The sequence below is a fragment of the Nuphar pumila genome, chromosome 2 (assembly GCF_984573655.1).
Source record: "Nuphar pumila chromosome 2, dmNupPumi1.hap1.1, whole genome shotgun sequence".
In the NCBI taxonomy this organism is placed as follows: Eukaryota; Viridiplantae; Streptophyta; class Magnoliopsida; order Nymphaeales; family Nymphaeaceae; genus Nuphar; species Nuphar pumila.
Window position 1 is genome coordinate 19,217,465 of NC_143250.1, and position 14,115 is coordinate 19,231,579.

Genomic DNA, 14,115 nt, shown 5'->3' on the forward strand with positions numbered 1-14,115 from the left:
TTTCATCTGGAGTCGTCGGAGCATCATTTCCCTTTGTTTTAGAGCATCGGTTTCCGTCTTACGCGCAGTCGCAGCATAATAACCACCTTCTGTTGCGTATTAGTTGTTACCACTGCTTACTCTACAGTAAGAATATCCAAATTCTCATCGTTTCTGTGAGTTTCGTGTAAGGTTTCTTTCTTCAATCTGAAGATTGCTTCTTATACAACGATTTGTTTCTTATGAACCCAAATATTCCGACGATTTCTAATCATGATGATCGTGTAATGTGTTGTGCAGGTTAGCAATGTCTGCGCCTCATCAAATTAGAGATACCCCGTCGTTCTATGGGTTGTCTATTAGAGAAGTGATCCGCCAGTCCCATCTATCTAAGGTTTTTGAAAGATACTAAAATATACTTAAGATTAAGAACGATGAAGACAGGGAAAAAGGCTTGGAATTGTATTATGCAGAGGATTATCCATCAGATATCGAGGCTGCGGACCAAAGGAAAAACTCTGAATTACGAAAGATGCAGAACAAAGATGACGAATTGAAGGCAAAGGTAAGAAATATTGATGAGAATATAGATAGAAGGCGGAGGATTAATGCACAGGTGATGGAAAAAAGGAAGAAGAATGTGGAGGAGTTTGAAAGGTATGTTAGCTATTTAGTGGAGGACACTAAGGCGGCATGTAAGAGGAGAGACTTGGAGCGTAGTGCAATGTGAAACAAGGCAAGGCTACTGAAGGAGGAGGAAGAGAGGCGAAGGCAAATGAATAAGGAAGAGGAAGAGAAGGAACAGAATATTCCTCAGTATGAGGAAGAAAAGGAAAGGCGAATGAACGAGAAGGAGTTTGAGGAAGCTAAGAAAATGCAAAGGCAGGAAAAGGAAAACGAGGAAAAGAAGGAAAGGCAACGGAAGGAGAAGGAGGAGGAGGAAGAAAAGGAAAGAGAAAGGAAGAAGCAGGAGGAAGAATTGCAGGAAAGAAGGAAACAAGAACTGGAAGAGAAAGAAAGGCAGCGGAAGGAGAAGGAGGAGGAAGAAAAGAAAAGGAAAAGGAAGAAGCAGGAGGAGGAAGTGCAGGAAAGGAAAAGGAAGAAGCAGGAGGAAGAGGCGAAAAGTGAGAGAGAAAGGAAGCAGAAGGATGAGGAGAAAAAGGAGAGAGAAAGGAAGGAGGAGGAGGCGAAAAAGGAGAGAGAAAGGATGCAGGAAGAGAAAAGGGAGAGAGAAAGGAAGCAGAAGGAGGAGGAGAAAAGGGAGAGAGAAAGGAAGCAGAAGGAGGAGGAGGATAATAGAGAGAGAGAAAGGAAGCAGAGGAAGGAGGAGGAGAAAAGAGAGAGAGAAAGGAAGGAGAAGAAGGAGGAGGAGAATAGGGAGAGAGAAAGGAAGCAGAAGAAGGAGGAGAAAAGGGAGAGAGAAAGGAAGGAGAAGGAGGATGAGAAAGGATGGAGAAGGAGGGCGAGAAAAGGAAGGCGAGAGAAAGGCATGCGATGGTGGAGCCGGTAGAGATGGAGATTGAAAGGCAATTGGAGGCAGTGGACCCACCAAAAAGTCCCAGGTTGGATGGAGAACAGGAGAAAATAGCGACAAGGTAAATATATCTGTTCTGTCTGTGAAGATTTAATAACATGTTTAGCGATTTTGGTATAGCGATTACTGTGTTAGGTATTAATATGTATAGCGATTACTGTGATAGTCTGTCTGCAACCAATATTATTTATAGCGGTTAGTAGAATAATATTTATAAGTATAAATAGAACTAATTTACAATTGGTAGGAATAATATTTTATTTGTGTTACAGGGAGTTCACAGAAGAAGTAGAGCACAAGGTGAAAAGTTCGAAGGTCGGTGTCAATGGACTGTAGTTCTGTCGTGGTATGGTCAGCTGAGTGCATATCAGAAGGACCGATTACGAAATATGCACTTCGGTGGCCTTTTAGACCAGCAATATTTTGAAACTTGCTGGAATACCATGACCCACCTGGTAAATAAATGGAATGATAAGACGAACACATTCCAGTTTGATTCTTTTGAGATCACCATGACTCTAGAAGATGTGGCGAGGATCACTGGCCTTAAGTGTGATGGCAGTGTTGTCCTGTTACGACATTCAAACTATAACGCAAGGGAGAAATGCACGGCCTTGTTAGGAATGTCGATGGACGAATGGAGTCAATGTATTTCTGGTGGAATGAATTCCACATCAATGAAAGTCTCATTTTTTCGTAATAAATGGGAAGGCCACTCCGCTACTTGTGCATCTGAAATAGTTGACCAAGAGTTGCGTGACTTCCTTCTATATTTTTTTTGTCTTACATTATTTTCCGATTGTTCTGGTTCGAGAATAAGTTCCATGTGGCTGCAGTACCTGGCAGACTTAGATGAAGTCGACGACTATGCATGGAGTGCCGCTATGCTCGCACACTTGTACAGTCAACTCCACCGTGCGAGTAATGGTACGAAAACTGTTGGTGGATTTTGGCCATTTGTTCAGGTATTTGTTGATTACATACTTAGTAATTGTTGACAAATCTCATTGCAGGTTGTGGTGTTACTAATAATATTGTTTTTGTTAGGCGTGGGCGTTGGAACATATTATCCCATTGCGTCCACGTTGTGACCCTCCGATTTGTGGTTTTCCAAAGATCGGTCGCTGGGCTAGAATAAACGTCGCAGTTTATAATGCTAAGTTCATTTTAGATGGGCTGTAACTAAACGAGGTAAACGTTCTAAAATTGTTTACAATCGCGTCAGCATTTACCATTGAGTATTATAAATCGTTGTAATGTTCAGCATTCTTAAGTATCCATCGCTGCAGGATTGTCTTTCGTAGTACATATCGTTGTTGTCATATCATGCGTAAATAAATTTTAATATATTTGTTATTTGTTATTAAAAAGAATTACCAATGTACAGATTTTGTGGAGACCTTATGGAGATGGGGAGGACGCTGATGAAGACGTTGTTGCGAAGGCTGCTAGATTGTCTGACCGCGATTTGTGGCTATTCTGCAATTTTGAAGCCGAGTTGCAGCAATGTAGTCGAGTTCTCTTACAATCTGGCTTGGGGCAGTCTATCCCAAATAAGCCTTTGGAAGTGAGAAGGAAGATGAATAGTAGTGGGGGCAGGAACGTGAATTGGCGTGATCGCTATAGGGACGAATTATTAAATTGGAACTCAGGTGATTTCCCTGTCGTATCGTATGATCATGAAGGACGACAATTTGATCCCTTCTATTTCGAAAGGTATTGGGAACCAATGCGGCGAAATCGGAAGATTGAAAAAATTGTGAACCCATGCCTCCCAACTGCCCCTTCTCATGTTGTAGCCCAGCCTCTATAACCAAAACGTCGTCTCTCTCTGGTTACTACAACTAGTCTCTCAGTAACAAAGCGCGAGGAAGAGCGAACACTTGCTTTAAAAGAGAACATTGTCTCTGCCGCAAGGTTCAAAGTTATGGAGAGGGAGAATAAGAAATTAAGGGCAGAAGTAAGCGCTATGGGGATTCAATTGAACTCAGTGGTAGATATGATGACCACTTTTCTTAATAAAGGTCTCGCAACGAAGATGTCACGCAGGATAGACAGTCCACAAATAAAAAGTGAGAGACAAGTCTATGATATTTCATCTGATTCGTCAAGTGCCTCAGAATAAATCCTAGATTTTCATTTTTATCACGCTAGGTTTTTGTTGTAATTGTATAATGAGTTGTAGTAACGTGACATTCTTTTATTGTTTAATTCTTTATTATTACATCTTTTCGTCTGTGGATCTCGGTAATAAATAAACTTTAATCGAAAATAGATGTTTGTTCAGAAATTGTGGCATTGCCTAACCTCTCTGGCATCGCTAAGATATAGCATTTCTGTTTAGCAATCGTTGTATTTGTCTCCGCCTCGAAAGAATATCGCAAAAAGGATTGGCGATGTAAGCCATGAATAATAATTTAACGAGTTCTGAGGGCGTAAATGATAACAGTCAATAGCGATAAGAAAAGGGTTTGTTGTTAAAAAACCGCTGAAGAAAGTATATTGCATGAATATATCGATGTATCCATATACGAAAATCAATAGAATAATCGTGAAAGATTATTCATACCTGGAAAACGGGTTTGTTTCGGTCGTGTCAATCTCCCACTGAAAGATTGTTATAATGCGACCAACAAACGACAGGTTTTTAATTATTTAAAAGTGAATAATTTAATTTGCGGGGTGTTTCCAAAAAAGTTCGGCATGTGAGACGACGTATTTTTAATTATTTAAAACGCAAAGGGCGGCTTGTGAAAAGACGTATTTTTAAATACTTCGAACGCAATCATTTAATTTGACGGCGGTTATCGAAAAATGGCGGCATGCGAAAAGACGTATTTTTATTTATTTAAAACACAATCATTTAATTAGCGGGTTGTTTTCGAAAAAGGGCGGCACGTTAAAGGACTTTACCTTTGTATTTGACTGAGGACGGCATTTTCGTATCTGCGTTGCAAAGGTGCCATCGATATCTTCGTCCAGGCATGGCGCCGAAGAAGGGGACAATCGGAGCAGTACGACCAGCCATGGCATCAAAGAAGAGGACTACGAGAGAAATACGACCCAGCACAGCGCCAAAGACGATGGGAGCACTACCACCGGGCACGGGGGCAATAGAGAGGACGATGGGAGCAAAACGACCAGGCACGGCGGCAACAGAAAGGACGATGGGAGCAAAACGACCAGGCACGGCTCCAAAAGAGTGGACGATGGAAGAAAAACGACCAGGCACGGAGCAAACGGAGAAGACGATGAGAGCGAAACGACCAGGCACGGCACCAACGGAGAGGACGATGAGAGCAAAACGGCCAGGCACGGCGCCGAAGAAGAAGACAACCACATCCACAGTACCAGCATTAGCGCTTAAGACGTATATTTTTTGAAACGCATGAGCGGTTTAGTCAACATTTGCCTTTTCATGTCGTATTTGGACTAATGTCGTTTACTGTAGACAATAATTTCAATGTCGAATCCTGAATACCACGCCCATGGTGCACTCAGTTCAACATCCACAAGCAAGGGTGGGCGACCACGCCCTGACGAGTTCGTAGATGACATCGAGCAGATGCAAGATGAATTTGCAGTTGGGAACACTATCAGTAATTTTGTAAGTATTTAACCACTATCAATTTTTAGGTCGTTCCGGTTTGTATGTTTTGAAGTTCGTAAATTTGTGCAACCAGACAATGTTTGATTTTGTCAATTACATCCAGAGCAACCCAAAAAGCAATACAGTATACATCATCAACCCTTATTTCATGGTATGTCTGGTCCATTGTTGTTTTGTTTGCTTTTATGACATACTCACGTTTCTTGATGGTTAAATCTTACTATTTCATGCAACAGATGTATGTCCGGCGAAAGCCATACAACATTGGATTCACAGATGCACTACATTGTTGGAACAACGATGATGAGTGCCTAGACATTTCGAAATTTGGAAAGGTAAGTGAACAAACCTCTTCTCCATCACGATATGTCTCTGGAATGAAAAATTATTTTATCGATTCACAGATTTTACTTCCTACACTCTGGCAAAATCCCGACCATTGGGTCCTATACGAGATGAATTTTCTGGAAAAACAACTATGGTGCTACAACTCATTGGACTGCCACAGTGGCGTAGAACGCGATACTATGTATTTGGTAAGCTTGTGCCCATAGGTGAATCGTAGCTATTCAAGGTGGATCGGACTGTAATATATTATCCCTTTATCACAGGCAGAATTCCTTAACGGGCTTATGGGTGTCGACATTGCCGAGTGGATGTTGCTCTGTGCTGACGATGCTCCTTTACAAAGTAATGGGGTCGATTATGGCATATTCGTAATGAAGCATATTGAAGCAATATACAATGGAGAAGAACCTTCTTTCCACGCTGTATGAGCTTCGTATCCGATGTTATTGTTTATTCATGTTATATATTGGTTTCATATTACATGTTTTGTTGCAGGATTATACGCCAGAAATACGCTACGAAATATGCGAATAATTGATTGAGTTTAAAAAGAACGGAAGACAAAATATGTAAAGTGAAACCTATCGATTGCTCTGTCTGTATAACCTAACGAGCTCCGCCATCATCGTTCTCACCCTCCTCCTCGACAGCAACCCAGTCGGTGCAGTCGCGCTGAGGATGGCCAGCAAAAGCTCCACCACGTCCTCTTCCTCTCCCTAGCGAGGAGGTCTCAGCGGAGCTGCCGTTCTGGTGACGGGTGTTCATCTCGTTCCGGTGACGGGTGTTCTACGAAAAGTAAATCGTATTCAGAAATAGTTTTGTGTTGTATACGCATAACCAATGCTGGTAAAAGTTGTTCTTCAGTAATAAAAAATACTGTACGGCCAAAGATATTTCTAAAAATCGCATTCGCTGAACTTATCAATAAGAAAAGTTTGTTCTTAGAAATCGTTGTATTGCTGAACTTACGATAATGTACACCTAAGGCGATTTCTTGGGACGCGTGTGGACGTACTTGTAGATTTATTTAAGATCGAGCGATTCGGTCCAATCGCATTGATTACTATTGAGAATAGCCCTCTGACATGACATTGTTCAATTTCATTAATGCAGAGTGCATTTTTATTGAAGATTTGCTTTTGGTTTAATGAAACTGACGTATATACTTGAAAACTGACGGAGGGTGATAAGACGTTTCATTAATATTTGAATGACACAACACACAGTTTCACTTTGCTTCACGAATAAGGAACCGACAAATCGACAATTTCTGCATAAACGACTTATTCTTGAATCGAGTATATAGGCGGCTTCGACGCAGTTGTCGTATCCGTTTATACTTTTTCATATGTCTGCAAGATCATAATTGAAGGAAACGTCATTTAAAATTCAAGAAATTTTCAAATTCTTACACAAGTTTTCATGGTGGTAGCAGTGTAGTTGACGTTAGACCACCAAGCGTATCGCTTTGTACTATTCATAAAATATGAAAGCGACATTAATGACTCTTATTCACCACTTTTTTCATATGCCAGCAATAAAGCGATGTTTAAGCATACAACATTTCATAGCGATGTTGAATATTATCATTTCGAACATTAGAAGTCTTTGTTCATTGCATACATCGCAGTCTCACTCTGCGACTGTCAATCACGCGGGTTGAGCGCACATCTTTTATCAATTACAAGCCTTTTAGATCCTCGCGAGGCCGCCGTTTGTTTCTCCTCCGCAATTAGAAAGGACGTCAATTTTTTGCAGAGTTCTTCGCGGAATCCGGGTATATCAGCCTGCAAAAACAGATTGTAAAGTAGAAGCAATAGACATGCACTTAATCCCCAATAACAGAGGCGAAGAAATGTCATACAACGTCGAAAAAGAGTTTTGCACCATTGTATATCGCTTCAATGTACTTCATTACAAATACGCCGCAATCAACGCCATTATCTTGTAAAAGAGCATGGTATGCCGTGCGATAGATCCACTCGCTAACATCGACTCCCAAAATGGCTTTGAGGAAACCGATCTGAGAATAATGCCACCGACAGTAAATTCATGACCCCAGTACATGACTTGTTCCTCACATAGATATTGAAACTTACGAGATGGGAAATGTCTAGCTGTAAACCACTGTCAACTTCCAACGAATTGTAACACCATAGTTGTTTTTTGTGTAAATCCATCACGTATAAGACCCAATGCTTTTGAGATTGCCAGAGTGTAGGAATCAATATCTGCAAATAGATCAAAAAAATGTTGTTAACACTGTTATGCTGTAATATTGCACTCTAGGTTTGTTTGCTTACATTTTCACTTGCCAAAAGGTCTCTGCAGTGATTACCATTAACCCAATAAGGTATGTCGTCTTGAAATCCACTGGAGTATGGCAAACGACGTAAGATAGTCTGCAAATCGAAACATTGCTAACACCAACGTTAACATACGAATCAATTGGACTAAATCAATAATGAAAAGCAACATAAAATACAACCGATATACCATGAAATACAGGCTGACGACGCTTACAGTCTAGCTTGGTGCGTTGCTTTTACTATAACTGACGAAATTGGATATAGTCTGTTTGCAGCAAATATGTTGTTGTTAACGCACGTACACATGGCTTACGTATATAGACAACTGCTACTAGTTTCATACTAACAAAATTACTAATCATGTTGTATTGTGCGAATTCACTGCGCATTCGGTTGATGTCCTCCAGGAGTGATTGACTAAGTTTTCGCCCAACTTCGTCGGTGGATGTTCGACTGAAATGAATGCGGACATTACAACGAACGATATTGAAATTACATTATATAGTACACAAAAACAAATCGCAAAAAGCGGCATGAAAGAGACGGATTTTGCTGAACATGTAGACGATGTGTAGACAATATACCCATGATTCGCCATTGTTGGTCGTGTAGCTGTCTTCGTCTGCGTCACCGACCACAATTTTCTATGTTCGAGGGCGGATCGCCAGGTTTATGAAGGAATCGTCGGTTTGGTTGTTGCTGGTTCACGAAGTAGAAGACAAACACAACTTTCAGTACTTGTGCGACTATTTATTACCTAAAAGATGTACTTCTCAACCAACATGATCAATGAATACTGTACGACAAATCAAACATTTATGGTTATCCGTTGGAACTGCGTAATTCGACTTCATATTCGCTGCATAGCGAGTTGTGGTTATCGCGAGCAAGCGATTTCTACAACAATACTCGGCCTTTGTAAAGGGTGTTAGTCAACACCGATTTGCGGTGTTAAACGATACTAGTATAACACGATAATGAACGTTTGTTGATAAAAACCCCACGGATCAGAAAGATCCCACGGGTTGAACTACATAGCGATTGTGAGAAATTGTGGAGTACCACTCACACTTGCATTTCCACTGTTAAAGCGAACAAAGTTCCCCCTATATCAGATGAAGAGATTTACTTACCTCTTAAGAAATGAAGTGAGGAAGAGAAAAGACACATTGAGTAGCCTTTTATTTATAATATATGGATACAACTTTTCACAAGATAACAATAATGATTTCAAAAGGCAATTGGAGGTGTCGGGAACACGAAAGATTTGCTGAAGAAGAAGTTGAATTGATGCTAGGTCATAGCTTTGCCAACTAAAGTTGGTAAAGTTGACCGAAATTCCTTCTTTGTTCCATGGTTGATCTCTCTTCGTCCAGGCATGGCGCCGAAGAAGTGTAAGCTTCGATTAGTGATTATCGCTTGCGTAAGTAGAGTTCGCTTTCCCTGCGTAGATAGTTGTGGTTAACGCGGGAAAGCGAATGTGCTGTCATCTGGACAAGGATTTGTTGCCATCGCTGGATAGTTTGTGCTGTGAGTCAGAGAGTGATTTATAAGTAGCGGCTGTTAGCGATTTTTTGCTTCTGCAGGAAGTCGATTGATGACATCACTATATGGCGATTTGTGGTTATCGTTGATTAGCGATATGTGGCATCGCATCATAGTGATTTGAGGGTATTGTTCGACTGTCAATCTAAGCGGGATGACAAAGGTTGTTCAAGTAAGCTTTTTTGGGGCATTGAGCAAGGTTGCGCTTCATTTTATGATCCAAGTAGGCTTTCAACCGCGCAGGTGATAGCATACTTAGATAATAAAATGAAGCACAACCTTGCTCATTGCCCGAAAAAAGCTTACTTGAACAACCTTTGTCATCCCACTTTGATTGACATTCGAACAATACACTCAAATCACTACGCTGCGATGCCACATATCGCTAATCAATGATAACCACAAATCGCCATACAGTGATGTCATCAATCGACTTCCTGCAGAAGCAAAAAATCATTATCTATCGATTTAAGCAAATCCAACCACGGACCGCAAGTCGTCAGTGACAAATGACTATAAACTCTCAACAAATCCGGCATTGTGAAGATCGGGGCATGCAAAGAGGCATGACAACTAAATTAATAGCCCACACGAGATTCCTGTGTCCCATACCTATATGTCGAATGCATCAGAGCCTGTCATGAAAGAGAAAATATTAGACACTGAATTAAGTTTCACAAGAAATGCATACCTCCTCGCAACATTGATTACATACCAAAAGACTTGTAAAACTGTAGCGATCGTTGCTGGAAATCTGGTCGGGAGGAATGTAGGTTTGAACGTTTGGTGGTACTTCTGCAGGGTATTGCTGCATGATGGACATTACACGAGTTAGCTATTTGACAAACTTCATGCAATGAGAAGTAATATAATGTTTTACATACCTGTTCATTCGAAGGGCTTTGTTGTTTTTTATTACAGGTTGGTTGTTTCTTAGTCCTGTTCTTGCCAACCAGTTCTATTGCACCCTTTGCCCTCCGACGACTGCGATCAGAGGCAGGTTTTCTTTTGATACCCTTCGCTTCATGAATATGTCCATGATAATCAACAACGTTCACTACTGACTTGTTGAAGATAATGTTTACGCTTCGGCGCAACTTCTCGGGAGTGTCAAGCGAAACATGATTTTGACCTACGCTGTTCGATCCCATTATCTTCGGCTGGTATTCATTCGCTGCAACGGACTTAATGTGAATTAACTCCACGTTTTCAAGTAACTCCGTTGCAGCTTTTCTCACACATGCATAGCCTTCTTCACTTCTCGATGCCAAATCAGCAACACGCATGAATGACCTACACAGTTGTTGGTAACGGGAGGCTATGTGGCACTTCTCGTCAACACCAGATTTACTCACATTGTCCATAACGAGCATTTCAATCTTCGCGCGTCTCGTCTATCTTCGCATTACGTAAGACTTAGGTATTTCTTGTATCTTCTCTTGATTGAGTGTCGTTAATGCATGACAACATAGAATACCTTTGAATTCATACATTTTGCACGAACATTCTACCCTTCCATTGTCAACATTGTACGTGACATGTGCTTCTTGCCTTTCCTGATGCTTTTTGCCCTGGCAAAAAATATGGTATTTGTGCATATTCTCGGTTTGCACGAGTCCTTCTATTTTGCAATTCATGACATGCAACACCTCTTTCTTGATCCATTCAAATACAGTTAGTGTATACAGAGCTGTAGGTCGCATCAATATTTTCATGCCAAAAGTTAGAGGTCGTGTATTGAAGCATTTCACGTCTTGTTCAAGCTCATTCTGTCTTAGACAGTCTACAAATAATTCATATTGTTCCATGAAACGAAACATTGTTAAACATGAATACAGGGTTTTCTTTAGGGTGTCATGCATAGATTCGGCTCTTTGTGTGCTTATCATACCTGCACAAAAGTATTGTCTTCCATATGCCAATGCCCACTTCTCTTTTTCTGCATATAAATTTTGTAACCACACACAATCAGTAAGGTTGTATGTCTTAATCATTTTGTCCCAATCTGACTTAAAGGTGACCTCGTCTACGCTATGAAGTACACACCTTGTAAACTTTTTGTCAAACCCTGTATTCTGATTAAATATGTGTCCTATGTTCTTTGCTGCATTTTGAAAGATATGCCACAAACATAGGCGATGATGTGCATCTGGCCACACATGAAGCACTGCAGCCGCAATTGCGTGATCACCATATGTAAGTATAGTTTCAGGATGCTTCCCGTTCATTTCCTGTGTAAATACTCTGAACAACCACTCAAAGCTTTCCTTGGTCTGGTCATACACAAAAGCACCATCTAATATACAAGTCTGTGCGTGATGGTTCACCCCCACAAACTGCGCAAATGACCACTGTTTAGTATTAATCTTTACTGTAGTATCAAACACAAGCACATCATTGAAGCATTCATAATCTACTCTAGACTTTGAATCTGCCCAAAACATATTCACAGCATATCCATCTTTGTTCACTTGCATTGCACTAAAGAAACCATGTTCATTGCTTGATTTATTCTGTAAGTAACGAACCAAACAACATATTTCTCCGTTCTTCATGTTATCTGTCATCTTCCTTCTCAAGTGGTTTCTTAGATCCAAAGGTGTGAATGACACATTTTCGCGACCACCATCTATGCAGGTAAACAAATTATATGTCTTTCTTGGTGCAATGACGACGCTATCGGCTATTTCAGCCATTGCAACATGCGCTACAATTACTTTACGATGTGACCTTAGCATAGGAGTCATAAATGATGCAGATAAATCATGATTATGATCACTGATTAAAGTACGCACGACAAATTTCCCATTCGGATGTCTTCTCAAAACCAATCTCGCCTGACATCCACATCTTGATTCTGGCATGCTCCTTGTTGAATTTCCCATTGATTTCTTTCAACCTTGCTTAGAACAGACATATGTCTTTCTAACCAAGACACCCTGTGCATTTTTGGACCAAGAAAACCTTCTCACACTGAAGCCAACTTTTAAGGCATAATCATTGTAAAATTTATATGCATCTTCCTCGTTATTAAACTGCATTCCTTCTACAGGAACATAGTCAAGTGTAATTCCATGTACATTCACAGTTCCTACAGTTTTATTAAGTGTACTGACATCAAAATCTACCTCATTATTGAATTACATTTCTTCTCCTGGATCATTCAAGTCAAGTGTACTTACGTGTACATTCTCGGTGCCTACACTTTTATTATGTGCACTGTCATGGTAGTCTACCTCATCATTGAATTGCATTAATTCCACTGAAACATTCAAGTCAAGAGTGGGTCGAATGTCTGCACCCTTCTTTTCATGTGCATCGTTAGTGCAGATGTTCAAATCTTCAGTCGCGTCATAAGTATAGATATTCAATTCTCCAGATCTTTCGATTGATTGAGCTACTCCATCTTTATTACAACCTGATGTTAAGCTCAACAATGTTTTAAGCAATATATCAATTTGTGTTTGCAGCAAAATAACTAACAAATCGATATTAACTAACAAAACGGGAGTCTGTTACTAATACAACGGTTTGAGATACAATGCATATGATGAGTGAATGTAGGATACCTGATGGGGTAGAGGCCCTTCCTAGCATCTGCAAACAAGCATTCTTGTCAATAGGTCCCAACGTCTTACAAATATCGATAAGTTTCCAACCTTCGTAAGAACAAGATCTACCTGCAATAACCAAACAATGCCTTAATGGCACACAAGATGATATGCCTTCTTCATAGATAGCATGATGAGATGGAAAGCTACTCACGCTTCCTTAATGGCACTGGAAGGAATGTTTGTGCATCATTGCTTTCTTCCATGATGCCTAACGACAACAACAATGAAGAGAAGACAATGGAATATTTTGTAAGCAATATATCAATTTGCGTTACCAAGCGGCATAGGTTTACTACGATTTAATCAGGATGCATATAACAACGGATACCACTAGGGTTAAGCATGTCAAAGCAACGATTTAATGAATGAAAGTATCAAAGCAAGTGCGGTTTCATGTTTGCTTATACTGAGCATCGACTTGTCGCTTACCATGCCAATAAAATACACATGTCGTACATGTGTGTTGACGATAACGCTCTCATAATATCCACGAGGCTCTAAAGCGAGTTCAATAGAAGTCGCTCAGAGAGCAGCGATATGCATGCGAAAATCGCCCCGCCATGCGTGTAATGATGTGTTTCTACATCCACACGTTTTCAAAGTCTGTGTACAAATATCTTACACATACATATTACAAAACATATAATATCTTACAAAACGATATGTATAGCGATTTGTAAGATATTGAAAATCGATACGGCAGTTCAGCATAATAACTTACAACTCGACGATACAAAACCATACTATCTAAAAGGTCGATAAATATATCGCACAATAAATTACAAATCAATAAGGAAGAACTTGAGCATAATAGCAAACAAATCGATATTAACTAACAAAAATGTATCTCACAAAAACGGGAGTCTGTTACTAATACAACGGTTTGAGATACAATGCATATGATGAGTGAATGTAGGATACCTGATGGGGTAGAGGCCCTTCCTAGCATCTGCAAACAAGCATTCTTGTCAATAGGTCCCAGCGTCTTACAAATATCGATAAGTTTCCAACCTTCGTAAGAACAAGATCTACCTGCAATAACCAAACAATGCCTTAATGGCACACAAGACGATATGACTTCTTCATCGATAGCATGATGAGATGGAAAGCTACTCATGCTTCCTTAATGGCACTAGAAGGAATGTTTGTGCATCATTGCTTTCTTCCATGATGCCT